The following is a 25,050-nucleotide window of genomic DNA, read 5'->3' as shown; positions in this document are numbered from 1 at the left end:
TCCTTTAATTTTTTTAAGTAGTGTATTCTAACCAGGGTTCGTATTTGCACACACATGCGCAGCACATCCTAACATTTTACGCTCACACACGTGTGCTGTGCATATAAAAAATTAAAAACTTGCTCACATCACATGTGTGTGCTGTTTGGTAAAAAGCACGGGCACATGTGTGTACTTTATTTTTATTAATATAAAGCACACGCACATGTGTGTGCTTTGCGTAGAGAAACTTATACACTTCGATTTCTATCTCAAATCTTAAAATAATTTTTTAATATGTTTTCTGTCATATAAAAAACAAACAACACCTCACTTGTTATTGAATTGTCTTTCAAAAAATAACGTTTAATAAACAAATTCTTTTAAAAATATATTATGTGCATGTGCATGGGCTGAAATTTGTACAAAAATCGGCTCACACACATGTGCATGTGCTTAATAACAAACAGCACACACTTTTCTGTGAGCAGAGTTTGTTTTCCACTTATGCACACACATGTGTATGAGCAGTGAGTACAAGTTGAAAGTGTTTCTGGCGTGTGTGTGAGCAGAGCATGTGTGTGCAAATACGAACCCTGATTCTAACAGACAAACTTCGCAAAAATTCCTCACTGAGGAATACAATTTCCATCTTCCTCCTCACTAAAACTCAATTCAAAAGCGATCAATTTTGATTTCCTCTTTTGTGAGTTAATAAACGCGCTGAGTTGTAGCTACTCTAAGTCAATATTTTGTCGAATTTTTGCGTTTTAAAACAGAAATTCAAATTTTTTGTTTGATTTGGAAATTTCCGTGGATGCCCTTACATTGTACGCAGAACTTTGTATGGACATGTATAGTATATGTATGTACCTACATATATGATGGTTGGCTGAGAGTTAATTTTACGCACAAAATTTCGTTACTGTATACTCATATGTAACTACATAACCACAAACACATGCACTCATTAGAAGTCCAAGCGAGTGCGGGCAATAAGCGATAAGTATGCAATACCCACAAATGACTGTCTGATCAGCTTTGTGTGGATGTCTATCGCGGTATAAACGTCCTTCCTAGTTGGCATTACACAAGCTTTTCGAAGCGTTTACAATTACAATGAAATTATCCTAATTTCACATTCATTGAGCACATTCCAAGTTTGTGCATACATAAGTATCTAGTATGTAGTAGTTGTGTATGTCGGCTTTTATGTATGCATGTAAATTCATTGGCATTTAATTTGGCCTTTCTTTGTTCGTGCTCTCATTTGCTTAGTACTCGTAAATATGCTCATAGACAGCAACAAAAATAAGTATACTTGCTAAGTGCTATGGCATGCAGCGTAATTAAGCTGCTCATCAGGCGCCACGAACACCACAAGCACCAACAACAAACAAAGTACAATTAATTTGATGTTTCGTTTTTACTCTCTTTCCCTTTAGATATCTTGCAGTGAAAAGTGAAACCAGTTATTTGAAATCATTGTAGATCAACCAGTAGAATCCGACTAGTACATTCATCAGTATGAGGACAACGACTTTGGCAATTGCGAATAACTTTCGATTCCACGTTTAGCGCTATCTATTTTCATATTGTTAAAATCGAAAAAAGAATACCAGCTGGGCGGTCTTATCAAGATGTTTTAAATTATTTAAACGAAAGTAGGTTGTTAAGAAAAACAAGTAAGAGCAGCGCTGCCTTCGGCTCTGCCGAAGGCTTCATACCTTTCATGAACATCTGCAANTTTTGAATACATCTGCATACATCGATAGAGGAGTTACATACTTATATAAAAAATCGCATCTAAACAATTTAGAGATATGGAAGATATACCTTATATAGCACCAATCTAATAGCGTTTTCTTTTCTCAAAAAAAGGTTTGCCCTTTTATGTGGGAACTCTTACTTTGCGTTGCCCTGAAACCTCAGAAAATTTTGCGTTTTTTATATGAGAATGAAACAGAAATTATACTACTCCATCACAATTTATTTATAGAACTTAGTAAAGCTGAATTATTCACATGGCCTGTAAGCCTTTAGTAATTTTAAAGCAAATACTTATTTCTGATACGGAAAACAGTTGTAATTTTACAAGCGTAAATTAAAAATCAACCGAGCAACTCTCACACTCACGTTTATTTGTGGGCTGAAAAGGCAGCACTTTTGCCGGATCAGAGCGCAACCTGCTGAGAAAAGAACACGACGCCTTGTGAAAGGACTGAGAAAAGAACATGAAAATTTGACAACGCTAACTCAAGGAAGAATAAGTGCAGCCTTTTTTCGAGAAAAGAAACTGCTATGTGATCGGTATGTAACTCGGTAACACAATTTATTGAGTTTAGTTTCCCACATAAACGAGACATATCGCAAAAACTGGTATCTGAACATTCAGTGGTATAGGAGATAAAGCTCTTACAGCATAGATTTTGACGATTTTATCAGTAGACTTTGTATTATTATTTATAAAATATCTTACGAAATTTAGCGGTTTTAGCTGTTCAAATAAAGGAGTTTTAGAGTAAAATCCCATATCTGAACAATCAGATGTATTGAAGATACATACAAGTTATAGTCACCCGATCCATGTTATTTTCTCTGTAAGTATTATGTTGATAATGAGCAAAAATGGTGCGAAATTTCATGTTCCTAGCTGCATAAATGGAGGAGTTATGATAAAAGACCTCATATCTGAACAATCAGATGTATTGAAGATACATACAAGTTATAGTCACCCGATCCTTGTTATTTTCACTGTAAGTCTTCTGTTGATAATGAGCGAAAACCGCGCGAAATTTCATGGTCCTAGGTATATAAATGGAGGAGTTATAACGAAAAATTTTATATCTGAACAATCAGTTGTATGGGAGCTATAGGTTATAGTGACCCGATCTTTGTAATTTTCACTGTACGTATTCTATTGATAATGGGTGGAAGTATTGCAAAATTTCATGTTCGTAGCTGCATAAATGGAGAAGTTATAATGAAAAATCTCATATCTGAACAATCAGTTGTATGGGAGTTATATGTTATAGTGGTCTGATTCTTCCACCCACCTACCAAATTTGATCCGGATATCTCGAAAACTGAGAGACTAGATTGCATACAAACAGACAGACAGACGGACAGACGGACAGACGGACATGGCTAAATCAACTCAGCTCGACGTTCTGATCATATAAGTATACATTTTAATGGGTCTATCTCTTTTTATTCTGGTACTTACAAACATCGGACCAAAGTTATAATACCATTTCATGCTCATGAAAGGTATAAATATAATCTATAGGTCCATATAATAAAATTGTTACCGGCCGATGTCTATGTATATTATACATATTAAAGAAAACCTAAAATGGGTGTCTTTATTAGAGCAATAGAAGCCAAATCAACAAGTGTAGAATTTTTGCCTGCCTGTCCGTCTGTATGTTTCTACGCACATCACTCGAAAACTAAATCTGGATTGACATAAGGCGATTCAACATTGGTCAATATAAATCGCTCGTGTAAATAGTGATTCAAAAATCGCTTGCTGCAAAGTAGATAGCAAGTCCACTTTTACAGACGATTACCGCCTGTGAAAAAATCATCTCATATAAAGGCAGTTTAATGCAATAAATTTAATGTAGTTATCACCAGTGTATTTGTGGAGATCTAACTTTAAATATATGCACTTTTTTGGGGGTGTGAGTGATCAAAAATAGGTAAAAACATAAACAAATTTTATGAAATATTTTTAACTGTGATAATGACCTAAATATAAAAAACTCTGAGTTTCTGAATCTGCTTTAGTTTTTGTTGTGGCTAGTTTGTTCCGAAAGATATTTGATTTAATACTCAGCTAAGTTAAGTCAAAATGAAGAAATGGTTTTTGTGATGAACACTTTTCAACTTTGGAGACGTAGTGTTCATAAACGGCAAACGATATTTTAAGAAATTAGTTTTTGTTGGAAATATTCATTATCCGGTCATTTAGAGTAGGCCTTTTCCTAAATTTGTATTAATCTAAGTTCTTTCATTTTTGTGTTGTTAAAAAATTATTCATACAGGCGACTACTATGAGTTCTCTCAAATAATCACATATATAGATAAACTGGCTGCGAAAAGTGCGACTTTTTAAGTAAAACTAGAAGACCCGGCGAACTTCTTTCCACCCGAAATTAATTTTTTTATTGAAATATTTTGGTCTAACATTTCCACCAAATATTTCCAGCGGCACATTTATCTGCTAATACTACGGATTGGTGGTTGTCACAACGCATATTAAATCGCCGTACTAAATAACGTAACGAAAGTGTAGGTCCATGAAGAACTCAACTCCAGCGCCACCTGGCGGGTCAAACTGTTAATCAACTTAAACTATCCAGCGAACCCAACCAAACACATACAAAAAAGTTCGTTAAAATCGATTCACTCACAAAACAGACGTACAGAATAATTTTACGGATATACATCCAAAGATAGCTGTCACGCCCCTTTTCAAAGTGCCTTAATCTTCTCTATGGGTATGGGATTGATTTCATATATGTATATCCATACCAAGTTCCACTACTCTATCATGAACATCTTTGGAAGTGAGTATGCAGTATGAAAAATTCGCTATTTATGGGAGGTTCCACGCCCCCTTTTGAATAAATCTCATATTTTCCACGAGTGTTCAATTGATTTCATACATCGCAAGCCTAAATCTAAAGTGAGCTAACTCAAAAATCAGAGTGGGAAATATAACAGCTTGTGGATCGTATAGATTCAGCGCAACTAATACAAAAACTGGTGTAATAGTAGGTGTGATTTAGTGTATATAATCATGAGGGAAAAAAAGCTATGCATTACTTGGTCTTATTAATTGGTTTATGCAAACAATTATCGCAGCTTAGACCTAGGTGTGCGACCTCTCCATACCAAGTTGCAGTACTCTACGATGAACACTTCCGGAGATATACAGTATGAAAAATTCGGTTCGTATGGGAGGTGCCGCGCTCCCTTCTCTTAGCGGTATGAAATATACTTAACGACCTATTCTCATACCTACAAAATATACTAAAAAAATTTCACACAAATCGGTTAAGCCGTTGAGTTTATATATTAGATTAGATTTAACAAATTTCTATTTTTCCGCAAATAAATAAGTGGCAACATCACTCAAAAATTATTTTGGGTTAAAACTTTTGTTTATCTTCATTTTATATCCATAATTAATATATTTTGTCTTTAATTTTAAATTAATCCATTGCGAATAAAACCATGCTGAAGCAAATTTTCGTGATAACATTAAAAAGTTAAAAGCGTGCAAACACAGTTTTTCATATTAATACATAAGATGATAAATTATTTATATTCCATTTTTATATGGGTGGGAATCTTATTTGAAAATATGTATTTTTAAATAGCCTTTGTTTAGTATTCATGTTGTGATATTTGTTATAAGTTACTTATACCATTTTGATTTGTGATATGTATACATCTTTGGTTTCGATAGGGGTAAAATTTCCGAAGCTGCAAAACACATAGCCCAGCAGTAAATTTCAAAGGGCTTAGCATGTGTATTGCAGCAGCATATTTATTATTTCACTAGAAGCGCCCTGTGCTATTGCCAATGGTTGCATACATTTAGGCATAAGCAGAGTAACAGGTAATGCGGTACAATTGATTATTACTTCTGATTATGCAAACTCCGGCCATGCATACGGCTTCGTACCAGTGTTGCCATTTTCATCCAAATGGCCACAAATTAGCTTTGTCTCCTTTCATTGAACATACCACCTTTAACCTGCATGAGGCATCACTGTTAGCTACACACAACTAGCCGGTCCCCATACTCCAGAATTTAGTCCAAAATAATAATAATAATTGGACATACATATGTATGAACACATATGTTGCCACTGTTGGCGGGATTACCAAGCCTAGTATATTTTAAGACTCCTATCGAAATATTTCGGAAAAATATTAAAATTTACGTTAGCAGGATCGGTTTGAAAAGACCTCCAAAAATGCCCCAGAAGACAAAACAGTTAAAGCTTAAAAAATCTACAGAAAATATTAAAAAATTGTATCAACGGAATCAGATAATGAGATTTTTGATGCTGTTTTTTTAACTTTTTTCAAAGTTTTGTGTAAGAAAAACTTGAATAACTGCTCCAAAATTTTACCGATATAGACTTGTGAGGTATCAGTGGAAACATATTTTCTCACCCTTTTTATTTTTTGCAAAAAAAAAACTCATTCACCTCTTAAATTTTTCTTTATCAAATACCAACACATATTAATTCAACATGGAATGATACGCGTTTATCTTATCTTCCTATTTCATACTTTGATGCTGTTTTTTCAAAGACTGGTTTAAGAAAATCTTGAATAACTCAGATTAAACTTATGAGGTATCATTGGTAAGGTATTTTCTCACCCTTTATATTTCTTTGCAAATAAACTCATTCAAAATATGAAAGATAAAGGTAGTATGAGCGGGCTTCATTCCAAATTGAATCAAGATTTGTCTGTATTTGGGACGTGAATGAGTTTGTTTTTCAAAGAAATAAAAACAATGGGAAAATACCTTTATACTGATACTTCGTCAAGTTATTAAAGTTTTTTTATACCAATGGCTCCGCTGAAAATTTTTTTACACGTATTTATAAGCCCATCTTTAAAAAAAAGTAAAAAAAACCGCATCAAAAATTACATTACGATTCCGTTGAAAAATTTTTTAAATATTTTTATGCAGATTTTTTAAGCTTTAGCAGTTTTGACACCTGGGAGGATTTTTTCAAAAAGTTATTTAAGAAACTATTTTGAATCAAGATATGTACGTACTATATATATTTATATTTCACTTTTTACCTACTAATTTACACATATGTATGTATGCATACATGCAACATTGCTAATGGAAATAATTGCCGAGTTAATGACTTTGCAGCATAGAAGTCTCTATGTATTTGTTGTTGCAGGTGGTAGTGCTGGTTGGCTCGTTGGTTGGCGTATTGTTTCACACTGCCTAGTTAATTTGTAACTCGGTTGGTCGGTTAAAATGCCTGAAGCTGTTCATCAGCGTAAAAGTGAGATAATCACACAAAAAATGCAGCATTAATTGAAACTAATTAAATTACAACCACTTTTTTGTGCGAAAATTGAGATGAATGTGGGTTTTAAGTTAATATTTTGTGAGTGGCGAATTGGCATAGCAGCTAAAAAGTTAATTCTGGTAAGTTCATAATTAACAATGAAAAAAAGGAAAATTACACTTCATGAAATCAGAAGCTCTTTATTTCTATAATGGTACTCAGCAATGAAAAAAAATGTCGCTTATGTCTTTTTGATGGTTAGGGCTCGATATATACTAGAAAGGCAAAATGAGTATTCATTTAAATGCGTAAGGGCCTACTAAACGCGTAAACCTCGTGCTCATATACCCGCAATTGTGTGTGTAACGTATACGCCCCGTAGTACTTATTGTTAGGCCATCAGTGTCAGCTAACACACAAACTCGCGCGCTTTAACTAACCAGGCATGTTATTTAAAATTAATTAGGTATTGATGTGGAAAATTTTTCCGTAGTTTTCTCCACGCTTATAAATAATATTTTTTTTATGCATGTATATGCCTACAATTTTACAATGAATTTCGAGTGTGCCAACAAAAATTTTAAAATGGGAACTTTTTTCCTTTGGTGGAACACTAGCTTTTTTACCTAACATTTGTTCGCTTTAACAAGAGGAACATTTCCACCCATTAATTTCAATATTTTGAAGTGTCTTTAACTATTCAAATTGAAAAATCGTTAAATTTGAAAAATCACAAAATATCTGCAACGGATATTCTCTATGCCGCCATTGTTTTCAACCAACTTCCAAAAAAGGAGGAGGTTGTCAGTTCGTCGAAATATTTTTTTTCGTTTTTTTCTTTTTCTTATGTATGTACCGCATAACTTTGGACCACGTCAACCGATTTTGATAATTCTTTTAGCATCGGAAAGGTAGTGTCTCAGAGCTGGTCCCATACTAATCTGGTTTGAAACCGATCATTGGATCATAATATATGCAGACCGGGCGAACTTCATCCCGCCCAAAATATTGAAATATTTTGATCCAACATATTCACCAACAATTCACGTTCGTGAAGTTCAGTGACGCATTTATCTTCTAATATTATGGTTTTGTTGTAGTCAAAAGGCATATTTCCATTGCCGTCTTAAATAACCTAGAAAAAATGTATATGCATACAAAGATACGTAATATTTTCAGGATTGATTTCATATATATCCATACCATGTTCGAGTACTCTACCAGGAACACATCCGGTGATATGCAGTGTGAAAAATTCTGTTTTTATGGGAGGTGATTGATTTTAGATATGAATACCAAGTTCCAGTACTATATCACGAACACTTCTAGAGAAATGCGATTGGTCTTATATATTTTCTACATACCATATTCTAGTGCTCTACCATAAACACTTCCAGAGATATGCAGTATGAAATGTCCCTTTTTTCCGGCAGGTACCACGCCCGTTTTTCCAATAGCCCCAATTTTTCTTCAAGACCATGTGGTTGGTTTTATATATCTCCATATCAAGTTCCAGTACTCTACCATGAACACTTCCAGAGATATGGAGTATGAAAAATTCGGTTTGTATGAGAAGAGGAATTTAATTTATATGGGACGTGCCACGCCCCCTGCAACTAGAGGTATGAAATATACTTTACATCCGATTCTCATACCAAGCATATATACACAAAAAAATTCATAAAGATCCGTCGAGCCGTTTAGGAGGAGTTCAACCACAAACACCGTGGCACGAGATTTTTATATATTAGATATATTTTTTTTTATGAGAATTGAAGTCGGTTTTTTTTTTGTTTTAATAAACAAATTCGTAATTTCTTTTTCTGCCCGAATGTTAAACCGAAGATTTAGGCATATAATTGAAACAAATTTAACCTTAAACGTACTAAATCCGCTTCCGTAACACCACAAACCTCGATCAGATTTTGCCGTATATACGGTAATTACGGGAACTTAGAGAAATTCATTTTGCTTTGCTCGCAGAGGAAAATCGTGTTTGCGCAGCCACTAAAACAGCAACTCATTTTTCCCCTAGTTTTTCCCACATTTGAATAAATAAATTTTCAAATAATAAATTTTAGTTTGTTTGTTTTGAATTTATTTCTTTATCTACTCAAAATGCAAGAAAACGTCAGAAAAACCCAATGGCGGACGAATTAGCGAGCGGTTTTACCTTTAAATATTCTTATCACGATTGATTCAATAGCTTTTGTTTTTCTTTTCTTTTTACACGCATATACATCTACACTTAACGTGTAAAAAAACAATTATAGAAAATTTCCATATCAAAACAAGTAATTTTGATTTTATCGATAACTATTTATAAGCGCACATAAAGTTTGTCACTTAGAGCTCCATACAATTTTTAGGCGCAGATATGTACGTATGCGTGTAAAAACATGCCTACCCTGCAAAAAATTGGACTAATCCGGGATGACTCCGGGAGCAATCGTAAAGGAGCATGCGACTAATCCCACTTCTGATCTCTTTATATGGAACGAACTGATCGCTTTTGTTCGAGCATGTCCTATGAAGAGACTAATTGTTCACCTTTATACCCGAACGGGTATAAAAAGCGACTATTCACTTAAAAAAAAAAAAAAAAAAATTCGCGCCAGCTGAGATTTGAACCGGAGTGCTTAGTTTTGTTAGGCGAATACTCTCTCTGTGTGCCAACGCCGCACATGAAGTTTCATTGACTAAGTGCGTACATATCATTAAATCGTTAATAGTTCCCGTTAGAGATGAGTTGGGGACTAATTGACCTCCATTAGTACCCGTATGAGACTAGTTGGGACTAATTAATGCCCAATTGTACCCGATTGAGAGTAATCTCGGAATACTCTCTTTAGAGATTAGTCGCACAATAATTTGCCCATGAATGAGTGTGTAGAAGAGACTCAATTACCCTTATTCGTCAGTCATACACACGGTAGGGCTCAAACAATGGGCAGATATTTTTTCGAAGAACTAGGGATCTCGAGTACATGGATATCAAAAACTTAACCTGGATATAGGGATACGTTAATATGGACGACGATTTCAAACTAATCAAACATAGATTTATAGCATTTAAAAGAAAGGTATAAACTAAAAGAACTAATGTCGCTATGATTAAAATTAGGCCCTCCACTCGCTGTAAAGTATAAAGGCTTCCACACACACTTGAGCGATTCTGTCGGAACGAATCCGCACCATTTTTGATGCTACAGACGTTACAGCTTCGAAAACGCAAGTACGCACACATCTGTGCGATTTTGTCGTAGCAAAAACTGTCAATTTATAGACAAATAAAAAATATGTTTCAACAAAAATATCGAGCCCTAACCGCTAAAATAACGTAAGCGACATTTTTTTTTCAAAATTTTCTTTTATGCAGAAATATTCCTACATCATCAAAATTCATTTCTGCATCAAAAAGAAAATTTTGAAATAAAATGTCGCTTACTTTATTTTGGCGGTTAGGGCTCGATATGATTCTTACTTTTTCTACATCAGATTTGTTTTGTCTGCTTACGTTCAATTTTGTTTTAATATTATAAAATCTTTCTATTGACCTTTATCGTTCTCACGGTACGAAGAAAAGAAAAACTTTGAATGTTCGAATAAATCGCTGCAGCAAAATCGTATTAGTGTTTCGTTCCTCAAAATGGTCGGCATTGTTGTAATTTTTGTTGGAAAAGATTTGCAATGACAGAATCGCATAGGTGTGTGGATACCGTAAGACGTGTAGCCAGAGTCAAGATTGAAACTTTAGCTGATTGAACCTAGAATAGGTGCGAATACACATTGCGTGACGCTAATGTAGAGAGAGATTAACAGCCGGTTCCATTATCAATTTAAATGGAAAATGATTTTTTATTTTCTGTAAATTTCCATATAAAATTCAAAAAATTGAAATCATTTTCACTTACATAGCTTTCGAGAAATTGGCTGTAAGAGTGTGAAAAAAGACAGTTTAAATTATGACAAGCGTGAAATATTAGAGAGTATAAAAATCTCCATTTGTTCAGAATTTGCACAACCGACAATGTCAGGCTCTGATTTAGGATTGGCATAATTGTGAACTTTGAACATAATAATTTAAAAAAATGCCATGTGGAAATGGACATAATGACAATTTGTTTAACCTAATGACACGAATATTTTTTAATGCCCAACTTTGTCATTTGTCATTTTTGCCATTTAATGCCTAGTGGAAATCCAGCATAAGTATTTCTTTTACAGTACATAAAGTTTTCTTCACTGACTTAGTACACTACTAAAGAAATTTTAGGATTTGTTATTGTATTTAATGGGATTTTACTTATCAGGCCAAAGCATACAAAATTTAAATCTTTCTTCTCCCAAAGCCGTCAAAAATTCACTTTACTTTTCCTGTAGTCTGCAAGTAAACTTTTGCATTTAACTCACTTTAAGTGGTTGTGTACACATCATTCTCGCATCAAATGTGTCAGATTACCTTGCGAGCTGCTGTCGACATACTAGGGAGTTCTTATGCAGTGCTTTAGAGTTGATCAAGTAGCCAATCACTGTCAACGCTTTCAAGGAAATAAAAGTGAATCTGAGTAAGTGAATATGTGTGAGGAATCGTATGTACAAATAAGTTGGAAAAGTACTAAGCAAAAACAGCAACCACAAGTCACTTTCGCCCGCTATAGTAAGACAGAACGTTTGTCAATTGCTGAACTGATGGACGCCAACAGAAAACAGCATGCAAACACGCATACACGTGCGATTGGTGTTGCTACATCAGCAATGCAAGCCATGCAAAGGATTTTGTTTATCACTTTTTCTTTCACTTTCAGGTGAAAACTCAGGCAAAATGATATTGAAACAACCAGCAAAGAGCAAAGGAAGAGGTAAATAGTCATCGATGATGGCACGGATGGGATGTTCACCTGTGCGAGTCATTCGATGCGGAATGAAAGCGTGGCAAGAAGTGGGAAAAGAAATCGATGCAGTGCTGAGAGATGTAATGAAAAATTCTCAGATAGTTCACGTAAATTAAACAAAAGTCAAAGTTGGCAACTGGCTACAGAAAGGTATTGACCAGCGGGCGGACGTGCAAATAGCCAGCAATTTCCTGAAAGTGCTCGTTGCTGCAGCTGTCGTACAAAATGCTGCTGTGTGCTTCTTTTATTTTTATTTTCTCTGAACAGCCTGTGATTCTCGAATTCATTGCGATTCTCGCATTTCTTTCCTGCCTCTCTTATTCTTTTTTTGCTGCACTACGTTGCTTTTTTTTTTTTTTGTATGGACTTTGCCGCTTGAGCGAGTTTCCTTCGATAACCATTGATTTCATTGACTTTTGTGCCCTTTGCTCTCTACTTGCCCCAATTTACTGTCAGTGCTTTCTCCGTTTCGCTATCATTCACTGGCCTTGTTTATTTAGTGATTCTTAATTTTTGTTCATTTTATCCATAACTTGTTGCTTACGGTTCAAAGCCTCAGCTGTATATTTTTGAGCCTTCGCTCGCACTATTCAGCGCACATACACTTGCACCCATATTCTTAAGCACATACATACATCTGTCTGTATGTGTGTACTTAAAAGAATCAAGTGACGACAGCGACATCATTTTGTCGACAAATGTCGCCTTGAAGCCAGCTTCTTAAACATTTTGAAGACCTCAGCGACATAGCAAACAGCTGATTTTAAAGTTTGACATTTTGGTATATTTATTTCACAAATTGTGTATTTTTATTTAAGTAAATAAGAAAAACATGAACAATCAAGAATATGTGATTAATTTTGCGACAATTTAATTTTGCAGCACTACATCTACTCATTGTCGCCGGCAAAATTAGAAATAGATTTAATTTGGCGACGTCGACAATTGCAGTCCTGCAGCCAAGATGTCGTGCTGTCGTGAAAATAATTGTGTTCGTAAGAACGTGTGTATTTAAAATTTGACAGATGCTGCTTGTCGCTTGCTGTCGTCAAAGTGTTCCGAGCTTAAAGCGGATACGTACGCGCCTCACCCGCAGACAGCGCGGCATTCCACTAACTCTGACAGCACTTTGAAATTTGATTTTAGCTTCGGCATCGCTCTTTTATCTCAAACTTTCACCTACCCGTTATATGTATGTATATCTGTCTACCGTTTTGCCGCTCGTCGCTCGCTTTTTCATGTCAAAAATGCAGTGAAGTGGAAAAAGGGTTAAACCATCCACGACGCATTTTATTTACTTCGCATTGACTGCTCCTAGGGCACAGTTTGTATGTGTATGTGGGTACAACTGACAATGCCAATTTTTTCAATATTATAACAACATTCACTTCCTCTCCACTCCGCTGGGTGGTTGTCGTGTCGCAAGTTTCTTTTTTATTGCATATCGCGATTGGCTTCAGTTATCCCTTTAAAAGTCTATGCGGACATCTGATTTAACTTCCTTTGTAGTTATTGTTGACTTTATTTACTTGTATTTGTTTCACTACTTAGCGTTACTAAATGTTCCATGGTAGTTGTAATGCTCCAAAGGGGATCATAAAGAGTACTGTTGCGGCGAAATAAAAATAAAAACCAAGTTGATGCAGCTTACTTCTGTCGCTCAGTCCTTAATCAGTTAACGACAATCAGACACCGAAATGTACTTAGCTAAGCCAGTTGCCCCTTCGACTCCTGGCTTGCGTGCTCATGTACATACATACATATATAGCTTACGACCGGATAGCCGTTGCTGTTATTTAGGTCGCAAACCAATTTTTATATGTAACAGTCACGCTCGTAAAGTATACCCCTTTCATCGCTGTCCATCCTCTTTCATGTTCCGTCTCTTGCATCTCTTTTATTCACCCATTATTCTCTTATTTTATATTGTTATAGTCACTCTTCCTTTTTCTATTAGCAGCATCCTTCTTAGCTTAGCAGCAGTAATCTTACTCATTTCTTTACTTATTCCCCTTTCTGACATTCTTTTCTTTGCAATTTTGTTCGTACTGCTGACGGATTTTGTGGAATTATTTTGTGGTATTTTATGACGAACATTGTTTGACTTGGTCATGTCCATGCAATAATGATCTTTGGTTCGTTGATGGTGAAAGCTTTCAAAGTGTTGTTTGATTGAGGTTTTTATGCGAACAGATTTCTTAGAACAGAGTTCGTTAGTTTATGACTTATGTACATAGGTACGTACTTACGAGTATTAGAAAAAAGAAAATTAATATAAGGGAAGTCATATTCGATTTTCATGTTAACCAGTTAGCCAAAGCATAAAAAGATTGTACCAGAGGTCTTGGTTCCAATTTAGCTGCATCAACACTTAAGCCTTTATATGTAAAAAATTTGTATTAGAGTAAGAAGTAGCTACAGTATATTCCATTTAGCTGGCTTTTCTCTTAGTTGAGTTTTCTGATTATGTGTACAATTTTGCCATAATACTGCTTCATTAAATAGATTTTGTTCGAAATTTTCACTTTGAGCTGCATTTCCGCTTAGCAACTATAGTGCCCCACTTGGAACTTATGTCACGGTTCGGTGGAAGTTATGTCCGTAGAAGTGAAGCATGTTGTGTATTAAAGTGAGCCGCTCACTGCACAAATTGATAAACTCCACTTTTTAAGAATCTTAAATTTTTGTGTCAAACCTGGAAGTCCGGCGCAAAATTAGGTATTTTCGCTTTAAACTTTTGGAAAAAATTGTCAATAATCGGAAATACAAAACGATCTATGTATATAATATTATTGCGTTTACCACTTCTTGCACGAGATAAAAGAATGGATGGATATAAGATTTTGGTAGCACAAGCGATGAATTTCAATTGTTTTGCATTAATGCAGCCAGTTTTCGAATATTTTCGAAGCTGTCGGTTAAAACCGGCTAGTAGAAGTTATGTATGTAATATCGCACACCTAGATATAAAGTGGGCTATCTCAAAATTCAGGGAGGAAAATATAACTGCTTGTGGATCGTACAGATTCAAGGCAATTAATACAAGAACCGGTATGCAGTAATTTTTTAGTTAATTTATATGACTTTGAAGGAAAAAATGCTATGAATTCATTTATGTAAAAAATTCGCAAATTTTTTTTTGACGTAGAATACGTCTTACCTTAAGGTATGGGGGCTTTGTTCAAATGTNTCTCCGATACAGCCTGCAGGCCAAGACGAAGGCGCTGGACTGTTCCTTTTTTTTTTTTTTGTTGATCGCACTTTAGATCTAGGTATGCGATATGACTTATCAGGTACTTTTTTATTTCGGCTCTAGAAAGCTAATGCTGCACTGAGAAACCGTTTTCCTATTAACGGGAATTTCTTCCGTTTTCTTTCGCTACTAATCACAGGAGACGATGCTATTTCTACCCAAATTTTGCGAGCTATGAATGATGGCTATTAGCCACCGGTCAAGAAAAAAACTCTTCGGCGAGATTCTGAAATCGATAAGACCTCCAAGTTACTTTTAGAGGTCCAAATGAATGTCAAACAATTTTTATCGAAGGTGGCTTTAGAAAAGGTAATCGACAAAACTTCACTTGAAAACGATGAAGAAGACGTTTTGGACATTGAAATTGAGGACGAATTGGATGATGACGTGATCGAGCTTTCTAAGGAAAATTCGCACGCCAACACTTCTGACGAGCCTCAAGGAGTTCCAAGGTCTGAAAATGTAATATTATGCGAATTCTGTCATAATCTTTCAAAGTTTGAAAATTGCTGTGAACGTCAAGTACATATTCAAAGTGTTGTTCGAATGATATTATAATGTATCCTATGCAATATAATCAAAATCAAATCAAATCAAATCAAAATGTAATCAATCAAAATATTACCTGCAAATCAATTTGTGTGGCTAATTGTGTAAAACGAATAGCGTATTGTAGTCCTTGTTGGTGAAAAGGGTGTAGGAAAAAAATTGATTGCGGAAAGTAAAATTACATAAAAAATCAATTTCTAAGCTAAGGATATATTTATGGTCTTATTCATAAGAAATAAATTTATAAAGTGACGTTTTCATACATTTTTCAATTTATACATATTTTTTAAAGCTACTCAATTTTTTATGAGTATGGCTGTTAAAACACACTTGCGTTGAGAGAACGTTAAATGGTTATTTGTTGTTGTTGTAAAATATATATATATATCATAAAGTAAAATCACGTGAAAAATATATATCTGTGCTTACTCTTTATCTAAAATTCATTTGTACTGAAAATTTCGTCCGCAAAAGTAATTGTCTGGTTATGAAAATATTTTTTGTGGAATGTCCGAGCCTGTAAATAACTCTCAATTCTAAAATACCTGGCAATTTGTTTTTCTTTATTTTTTTTTTTTTTGTATATCGATAAGTATGAACTGTATCTATATTCACAATGGGCTTAATCTATGATTAATAAGGTGCTTGTATGGTCTCAGATGAAGAACAGCACCTCCAATAGGAGAGATAAAGTACAGGGTGGGTCAAATAAGTCCTACCGCTTTCACGCAGCAGGCCCATAGTTTGCCTAGCAGTGTGCGCAGTTGCAACATCTTGTTGGAACCACAAATTAGGATACTGCTCTGCCGTTGGCCGGAAAAAGGTATAAATCATTGTTCTGTAAGAAGCGCAGAAATCGTTTCTGGCGTTTCATCGTGCATCTGGATGGGTGTTACTGGTGCCGGTGTGTTGCTCTTGGATCCGACATCAAAACATTACCTAAAAAATCAATTTGTGTGGCTAATTGTGTAAAACAAATAGCTTATTGTAGTCGTTGTTGGTGCTCTTGCTGTAAGTATCCATTATGATTTTCCAACAGATTAACTATAATATGCAGAAAGAAAATAACAATTACATTAAAAATTAAAGAAGTGTTTAACATTGGTAGGTCTTATTTGGCCCACCCTGTAAGATAAAATCATTTCGTAGTATAGAGTACTGCAGACGAAGCAATTGCTCCTTCTACTTTACAAGATTTGGGTTTTATAAAGGTTATGGCACAAGATAAGAAAGGAAGTTTTAACACTCAAGTGCCTATGGCCGTCATTACGAGCATTACTTAATTGCTCATAAAATATAAGTTCAACATTTAAGCACACATTTGAAGAACAAGTCCATTCAACATTCTCATTTACTTTAATTTTTTTATATACAGTAACGTGTTAACTCTTTACATTTAAGAGTATTTTCACTTGAAAACAAAATATCTGTGGTTCAGTGTGAAAAAATTATTTCGCAAAGCAGGTGGTTTTGTTCACAATATTTATTTGGAATATTAAGTTTGGTAATTAGTCTGTGGTATGCAGGAGTAAACAAAAATTTAACAGTTTTGATGGTTGCTTGCGATATCGCTGTGCGCCTTCCATGAAAACCGTCTGTAGACGGGCACACGTAGTGTGGTGGTACAACGAAATGTTTTCGGTGATTTTTAATTTGCTATTTTACCTCTTTATCAGATACATTTCATGGTGAAAGCGTATTCATAAGAATAATTCAATGTTTTGTGGATCATTTTGTGTTCATGCTAAGCATTTTTTTACAGCTGGCGACATAGCACCGTTCACAAGCAGTTTTTCAGTGTGAGTTCAACTAAGTTTAAACTCAGCGTGCAGTTTCCCAGTCAAATGCACAATCTGGCTGGGTTAAACTGAGTTTAAACTACCACCTGTTTATATATATATATATTTGTAGTCAGCTTCTAAAATTTTGATGAAAAAGGAGGAAAAAAAATTAAAATTGTTTGCGAAACACACGAAAACAGACTCATTTGAATAGCGGCACATACATTAATAACCGAAATCGAAGATGAAAATTTTGTACAAGAAAATTAACATTGCAACTTGAGTTGGAGTTCAATTGCATAGGGAAATTTTGTCTGGCAACACATAATACACCTAACAAATTCTCTAAAATTCCGTGTTAAAGCTTTCAGAATTTTAAACGCGATCGTATCAAAAGTGAAAATAAATAACTGAAGGTTTGTATCTGCATAAAGAAAAAAACAGTGTTGCCCTACAAAACAACTAAACTACGAAGCGATGTACGATCTGTATATGGCTCTGCGTTCAATATCCCCGTTTCCATTACGCCGCCTTATGTATACGGCAAACAACAGAGAAAACATTTTCTACGTTCTTGTTATGCGGTATGTAATGCTTTCTGGCGAAAAGCCTTAACAAAGTAAAGTTAACTTATGTCATAGCTTTTAACTAGATGTCATGAAATGATTTAATGAAATGAACAAACGAATAGACATAGTGGATATTGAAAGTGCAGGCTTTTACACTTTTTACAATATTATTATATATAATATATATAGCAAAAAAATAAATTCATAATAACTACACAGGTTTACAGAAAAAAGTTGCTGCATATTGAACCAAACTTCTATATCCCTGTTATTAGACGCCCTAAATGCGAATCCTTAGTCTGTTAGTCTCCATATTGTCAGGTTCCAGGTTTTTGAAGGTCAAGTAGGAAAAAATTTATTGAATAAATCTGAAAATTCACTTCTCAATTCTTCTGAATTAGACCTTGGTATGACATCTAGATGACCTTGATGAATGAAGGGACCCACATATTCAGATTTACCGACAACAAAAAAAAAATTATTTTTATTGAATAAATTTGTTGTCCTATTGACCCTCGAATCTGGCATTATGAAGGACAACGGAACTCGGATTCGGGTTCAGCGAGTCTAAAACCCCATATATATGAATTTTCCGGTTTCTTCACTAAATTTTTCCCTACCTGAACTTAAAATGAGCTTCAAAAGGCCTTCTGTAATTGCTTTTTTTTCCTTTTTTATACTGGGAGTATGCATACATAATTATGTATTGAATAGAGATAGAGATTGTATGTATGTATTACTTTTTATACATATATATGTTTTAGAGAACCTGGACTTAGTTAAATATATAATATGTACCATATGCATTAAATTTTAAGAAATTATTTGATAACTCTTTAAGTTCATACTTAAGTTTTAAAAATTTATTTTTCGCTTTTTAGTTCATTTGTACAATAATTTTTTTACATAAAAATTTTTTAGATTGTATTACTGTTGAAGTAAAATGTAATTGCCAATTTATGGAGTTAACTTTTTTACCTGCAAAGATGATTGCTTGAAAACTTACTCATGTAAAATGACACTGAAAAAAATTAAAGCAAAATAATGTTCGCAGAGAAGTACCATGTAAGATAAAATTATCATTGCCGCTACAGAAAATATTGCTAAGGACCAAAAAAATTCCAAGTTTTCTTTATTTACCCTGCAGGTAAATCATCAACTACATACAACAACCAGCTTCAGGTCCAATACTACAATGACTACCTCTTTGGAAATGCATTAATGCAAAGCAGCAGCAGCATCGTTTATTTCCCATTTGTTTATTTCATACGGGACGCCAAATGTTCTGTATTTCTTTTAATGTCCCGTATTCGGTATTTTGGCGCCGTAATAGCTCATAAAAATTACATCCCATGAAACTGCCGAAGGCCGCCTACGCGAAAAGATGTTCTACGCAAAAATACTGTGGCACCTGATCTAGTTTAGCCTAAGCAAAACTAGTTTGTCCGAAGATCGGGTTCGGTCGGTAACATGTACATATATGGTTTCTGAAGTTATAATTATGCCTATAAAAACTGAGTATGAATTGACATTTCACGTTAAGCTTGCCATACAGTTCAATGCCAATATGTTCGATATTACTTAACTTTTTGCAATAGTTGACACAACAAAAGATAGAGAATTAAATTATCTTTCAGAGTTACAGAATATTTTAATATGCATAATTTGCATAATTTCTTCAAGCTCACACTCAACATGCGTTTGAGCGTCCATAAGAATACAAATGGAATTTGTTGCCTTTGCGAACGTTCACGCTCACGCTCGCCTTGAGCTCTATAGCAACCTTTAATGATTGGTGTTCAAACTATAAAAGAAATTTCACTAGTATTAAGCTTTTCAAAGGTTTTGTTTTCACCGCATTTAGCGTTGAATATTCTGTGGTGCGCAAAGCATATTTAACAGGTAGCAGCAGTAGAACAGCTGATTTTACATTTGTCGAGAAATTCGCCTTTAAATTGTCATTTATATTTCAAATTTTCTCTAAAATTTCAAACTTTGTTTACGTATATGGATTCCAAAACCAACAAGGAAATGCGCACAGCTTGCTGTTTTTTCTCGGGTACAATTACTTGTCCAATGTGCCGTGGTGTGGCGGCAATTTTCAAATTTTGTGAAGGGAGAATATATTCATTAGGCGAAACTACGGCAAAAAACATTTTGCTGATTGTATCAAGGATTGTATGTTCAGCATGAGAAACTCCAAATAAGGCTACAATGAGATTGTTGTAGAAGTAAAGAAGTTCTCAAAGATGGAAGGGAAGTGGAACCCTTCGACGGTTCGGTTTGCAATTCAGCTCGTTCCGGATGCTACTCACTGCATTGTGCTTGATCGCAATCCGAGTCTGAAAATAATCCGTTGAATACCACTGGTGCTTCAAAAGTAGTCGGCTATTTGTATCATGTTTTCCTGCGTTTGAATGTTTGTAACAAATTTTGCGGATAAATTATCCTGAGCACAAAGTACAAAGTTATGGCAAAATATTCGACAAATGTGTGATGTTACAACTGAATAGCTATGTGCCATCTTTCACAAAAGATCGAATCGAAAAATAGATGCCATATAAAGATGCTGCTTCAGGGCTAATAAATCTAGGAACATTGAAGAAGGTTTTAAAATCCTCTAGTTTTTGTGAAAAAAAGCTAAATTATTTTTTGTCCCGTATTCGGCTGCCATAAATATGGTCACCGTAAATATGTACATATGTATCACGAACTGATTAATCGTTATTCTGAATGTGCTTAAACGAACCATGCACAAGAACTAGCGATTGTCCCTATAAGGTAAGTTAGCCGGATATAAACATGCATAAAATAAAGCGTAGAAAGAAATGCTTAAAACAAATATTGCATAGTATAATATTGCAAAAACCACCTAATTTCCAGTGGCGACCAGCATTTTCACGCTCCCAAAGCCACAAACAAAGAGTGCGGCAGTAAAGGGCGAATGACTGAATTCTTAATTGCCAATTTGCATGCGGCAGTGAATAATTTCAGTCCAATGCAGCGCAGCGCAAGCCTATTAGCCGTTCGTCCTGCTCTGCTGCCGCCCGTAAGTACAAATACGTATTTTGTATTTGTTTATTTAACGTAAGTTATTTAGTTACTTTTTTCTTTTTGCCACCGGATTTGTTAGTTTCCACCGGCACTAATGCTTACCACTGGTGTGGGTTTGTGAGCGCTAACATTTTCAGCAACTTTGGCGTTTTGCACGGCATCCTGCCCCCTAAAGGGGTTCAACTTCATTACCGAGTCTGCACTCCTCCACACTCGAAGTTGACACTGGGCCACTGATTTAGTAAACCACTACATTGTAGTTCTGCTCAGTGTTGCCGTTATTTGGCCTTTTCTATAAATTTGGTAGGATATTGCCTCCTGATATTTTAAAAGGAATTTCGGTAGGTTTAAGTGGCATGCATACAGAGAACACATCGCAAACATCCCCTAAAAATTTAGAATTTAAAAAATGTATGGTATTATGTGCTAAAAATATTGACAAGTCATAAATAAATTTAATTTCGTGCAAAAGGCACAGGCAAAACTTAATTCCCTGTATGCTAAGCATTAGTAAAAAATATTGCTGATATCAAAAGAGGGAGAAAAAAAAATATCGCTAAATATTTGTAGATTTTGAAGTATTCTGGTAGAGATTGTAGTAGGAAAAATACATTTCTGAATGGCATTACTTGTTCTGCTGCACATTTTCCGCTATTCGCTTTCAGTTTATCTAATTCTCCGGAATTCGTAGAGTCGACACGAGCACCACCACCACTACAGTCGCATTGGCCTGCGTGTGTCGTATTCGCCAAACGTTAAATCATAATTTTACTGCATCTATTCCTGACTGCGCTATTTGTATGCAAATGTTAAATATCCTGAAATCCACTTTGACGAGGCTTTATTTGCTGTTGTTTAGCTGGATGCCATTATGGCTGTGGTTGTGGGCGTTCACCAGAGCGCTAGCTTGTATTAAATTGGTCAGTTGGCCTCCATTGCGTTGGCATGCTGGTCATACCACTTTCCTTCTTTTGTAGCACATATTAGGGTGATTCAGAAAAAAAAAGTAATTTCTTCCCCCTCAGAACCATGCTCAAAAGTTTCGTTTAGACGCCAAGATAAGTCTCAGAAAATATGATCCCTTAGTATTAATAATTAATTTTCGATTTTCCATAAGAGTAATACATGAAACACTGTTTATTTTTTTACCGACTTTTATATTTAACGAACGATACGCTGTGCTGTAAAGGTATTTCAGTATTTAAGAATTGAACGTTCAACAAAAAAGGGCTGAAGTCATTTTTCAATGAGTCAGCTCGGTCAAAGTCGATTTCGCCATTCCTGCAATTCTCTACAAAAATACTCCAAGATCTTTACAAAACAACGTATAGTTCGTTAAATATACAAATCAGAAGTAAGAAAAAAACAAATTTTCCTGCTCATATTTTCAGAGACTTATTTTGGCGTCTAAACGAAACGCTTGAGCATGGTTCCGAGGAAAAAAATTCTGGATTACCCTAATACATATACATATGTTTATACATGTTTTCTCATATACATACATACATATGTGCATACCTAGTGCTGCTTTCTATTACCGTACAGAATTTAGTGCAATTTCAATGCAAATAACGGAAGTTTATTACGGAGTTATTCGTATGTCGCTCTAAACGAATAGTGGCATGCCGGCATTTTTACTTTCACAACCCTTTGCCTTACTCAAACATTAATACCAGCAATTATGAAATTCCTCAAATTCATTTCATTCTAAATAGCAACAACGATGCCGGCCAGCCGACTCAATTTTAATAGCCTTTTATTTTTTGCTTTCTTTTCAGCTTCTCCTACACACAATTTATTGATAAAACATGTTTCTTTATTCAAAGAGAGAAAGTTAAAAAAAAGACCGCAGCGACATTGGAACACGCCACAGCATATTTTCCTAACAACACACTCACAGAAAAAGAAAGTAAATAATGATCGAAAAGGAATGCTGGTATTATGAATTTTAAGCGATTTTTTGCTGGTGTTTCATGGTATATGGTATGTGGGTATGGTATAACACATATAAATACATACATATGTGTACAATATACACTGAACAACATACATGTTTTGTTTTAGAAATATTAAATTTGTTGATATGAAATAGCACTTTACGTACAAGTACTTATTGATGTTTTTTAGGGCTTTTTATTATTGCTTCCTGAGGAGTGGGTATATACACACATACCCTTTAGGGGTCATCAGGACCCTTTGCATAAAGAGCCTAGATAGACTATTTGGCCTCTGTAAGAAATGGATGAGCCCGAAGGTCTATCAAATGCTCAGAATGCCTAAAATAAAGGAAGGTCTGTCTGCATTCAATTGAACATAAATTGGATAGCGATAGAACTGTTGTCCTTGTTTACGGCAGCGCCTTCTTGCAGCGTGAATTGAGCAGAGTCAGCCTGCAAGGCGGTACCTCCGCTCGGTATAGTGGATGTAAAGAAATCAAACGCGGTGCTAGAGTGGCCGTCGGATAAGTGCCTACCCAAGATACATACGTGGAATTTATGATTACGAATCGATTTCGGGACACCCTATATGATGGACGGTTAAAAGCGGCTTTGATATGAATTCCAGTAAGGCGAATGTGGCATTATTAACTAGGAAGCACAAACAAAATCTCCAACGCTACTCTTCCCGTGACTGGATTGTATCTGCCTGTAAATTTACGATAGGGTCAAGTACGGCGTTGTTGTGAAAGCTTAACAGTAAGGAACCAGAGAGGAATGCACCAATCATCCATCTTACATATACTTCTAAAGGGGAGCAATTGGTTAAGGATGTGGTCCTTACAAGAAATTGATTGCAATAAATTATATTGTAAAAATTTCTGATTGCAATCAATTTGATTTCAAGCACTTTAGCCTGCAATCAATTGGATCGAAATAAAATCAGTGATTTAATCCTAAAGTGTAATTGCTATTGCTATATTTTATTTTTGGTAAGTAAAGGAATGATTCACGTTTTGTTGTACTTTTAGCAAAATAATACAAACAAAATTGATTGAAATCGAAATTTCTTATAATCATATTGATTACAATCAAAATCTTCTATATGATTGTGAATTGTAATATTCACAATCAAAATAAAAGCGATCAGTTTTGTTTGCATTCGAAACTGGTTTGCAATATCAATTATATTTTTCGATTGCAAACCAATTTTACTGGCCTATCCAGACCTTTTAAATTGTTGCGGCGTACGCAAGGCCTAAGTGACGATATATATATATATATATGGGCAAAAATAATCAACTAATGAAATTGATTCGGGGTGTGGGAAATAAACATAATATGATGGGTTACAACTATTTAAGCAAAAATAACAGCATTAATAAAAATATAAATTTACCGACCCCTTTGATGAATTGTTTTGTCCACTTTGATATGAAATATCATATTTACATTTTGATATTTACATGAAATAAATAACCGTAACAGAGAAATATTGTACAGGTTGACTTTGGACAACATGGGAATTTCGTAGCAACTTTGGAGATTCATGTTTCGCTTTTGTATATTTATATTTTTTATTTGTCAATCAGCTGATGCGAATAGATTATTTGGTAGCTGTAAACGAAATAAAATTACTCCTAAAGCGACAAGTTAATTTTTGTGAGGGCTTTCTAAACAAATCATAAAATATGTTTATAAAAATCAAATGAGGTTACTCCTGGGGACTTTTTTATTAACTTTAACTTTATAGAATTTTTTTAAATAACTAAAATTTTTAAATTGTTACGCGTAAACTAATGAAAAAATAAACATTAAACACTTTCTTGTACAATGTTCTTCTTTAAAATAAACTTAATTTTGAAAAGTTACATCCACGAATACTATAATTAATACTGGGCAGCCGCGAATGACTTGATTGAGATGCCTGTGCGCACGATATGCATTCATCAAGTTGCGGGTACTCTAG

At 34.8% G+C, this 25,050-nt stretch overlaps 1 long non-coding RNA gene across 1 annotated transcript; it reads left to right on the top strand.

The window, feature by feature from the left end:
• Positions 1–10,895: 10,895 nt before the first annotated feature.
• Positions 10,896–24,847, top strand: LOC108359216 (uncharacterized). The gene is made up of 3 exons (XR_001846891.1): positions 10,896–10,984; positions 12,601–12,606; positions 24,835–24,847. It is a non-coding gene; the product is annotated as an uncharacterized LOC108359216 (long non-coding RNA).
• Positions 24,848–25,050: the final 203 nt, after the last annotated feature.

The sequence above is a fragment of the Rhagoletis zephyria genome, unplaced genomic scaffold (genome assembly GCF_001687245.7).
Source record: "Rhagoletis zephyria isolate East Lansing unplaced genomic scaffold, Rhagoletis_zephyria_1.1 Rzeph_scaffold_00356, whole genome shotgun sequence".
In the NCBI taxonomy this organism is placed as follows: domain Eukaryota; kingdom Metazoa; phylum Arthropoda; class Insecta; order Diptera; family Tephritidae; genus Rhagoletis; species Rhagoletis zephyria.
This window is presented reverse-complemented; position numbering and strand designations above follow the sequence as displayed.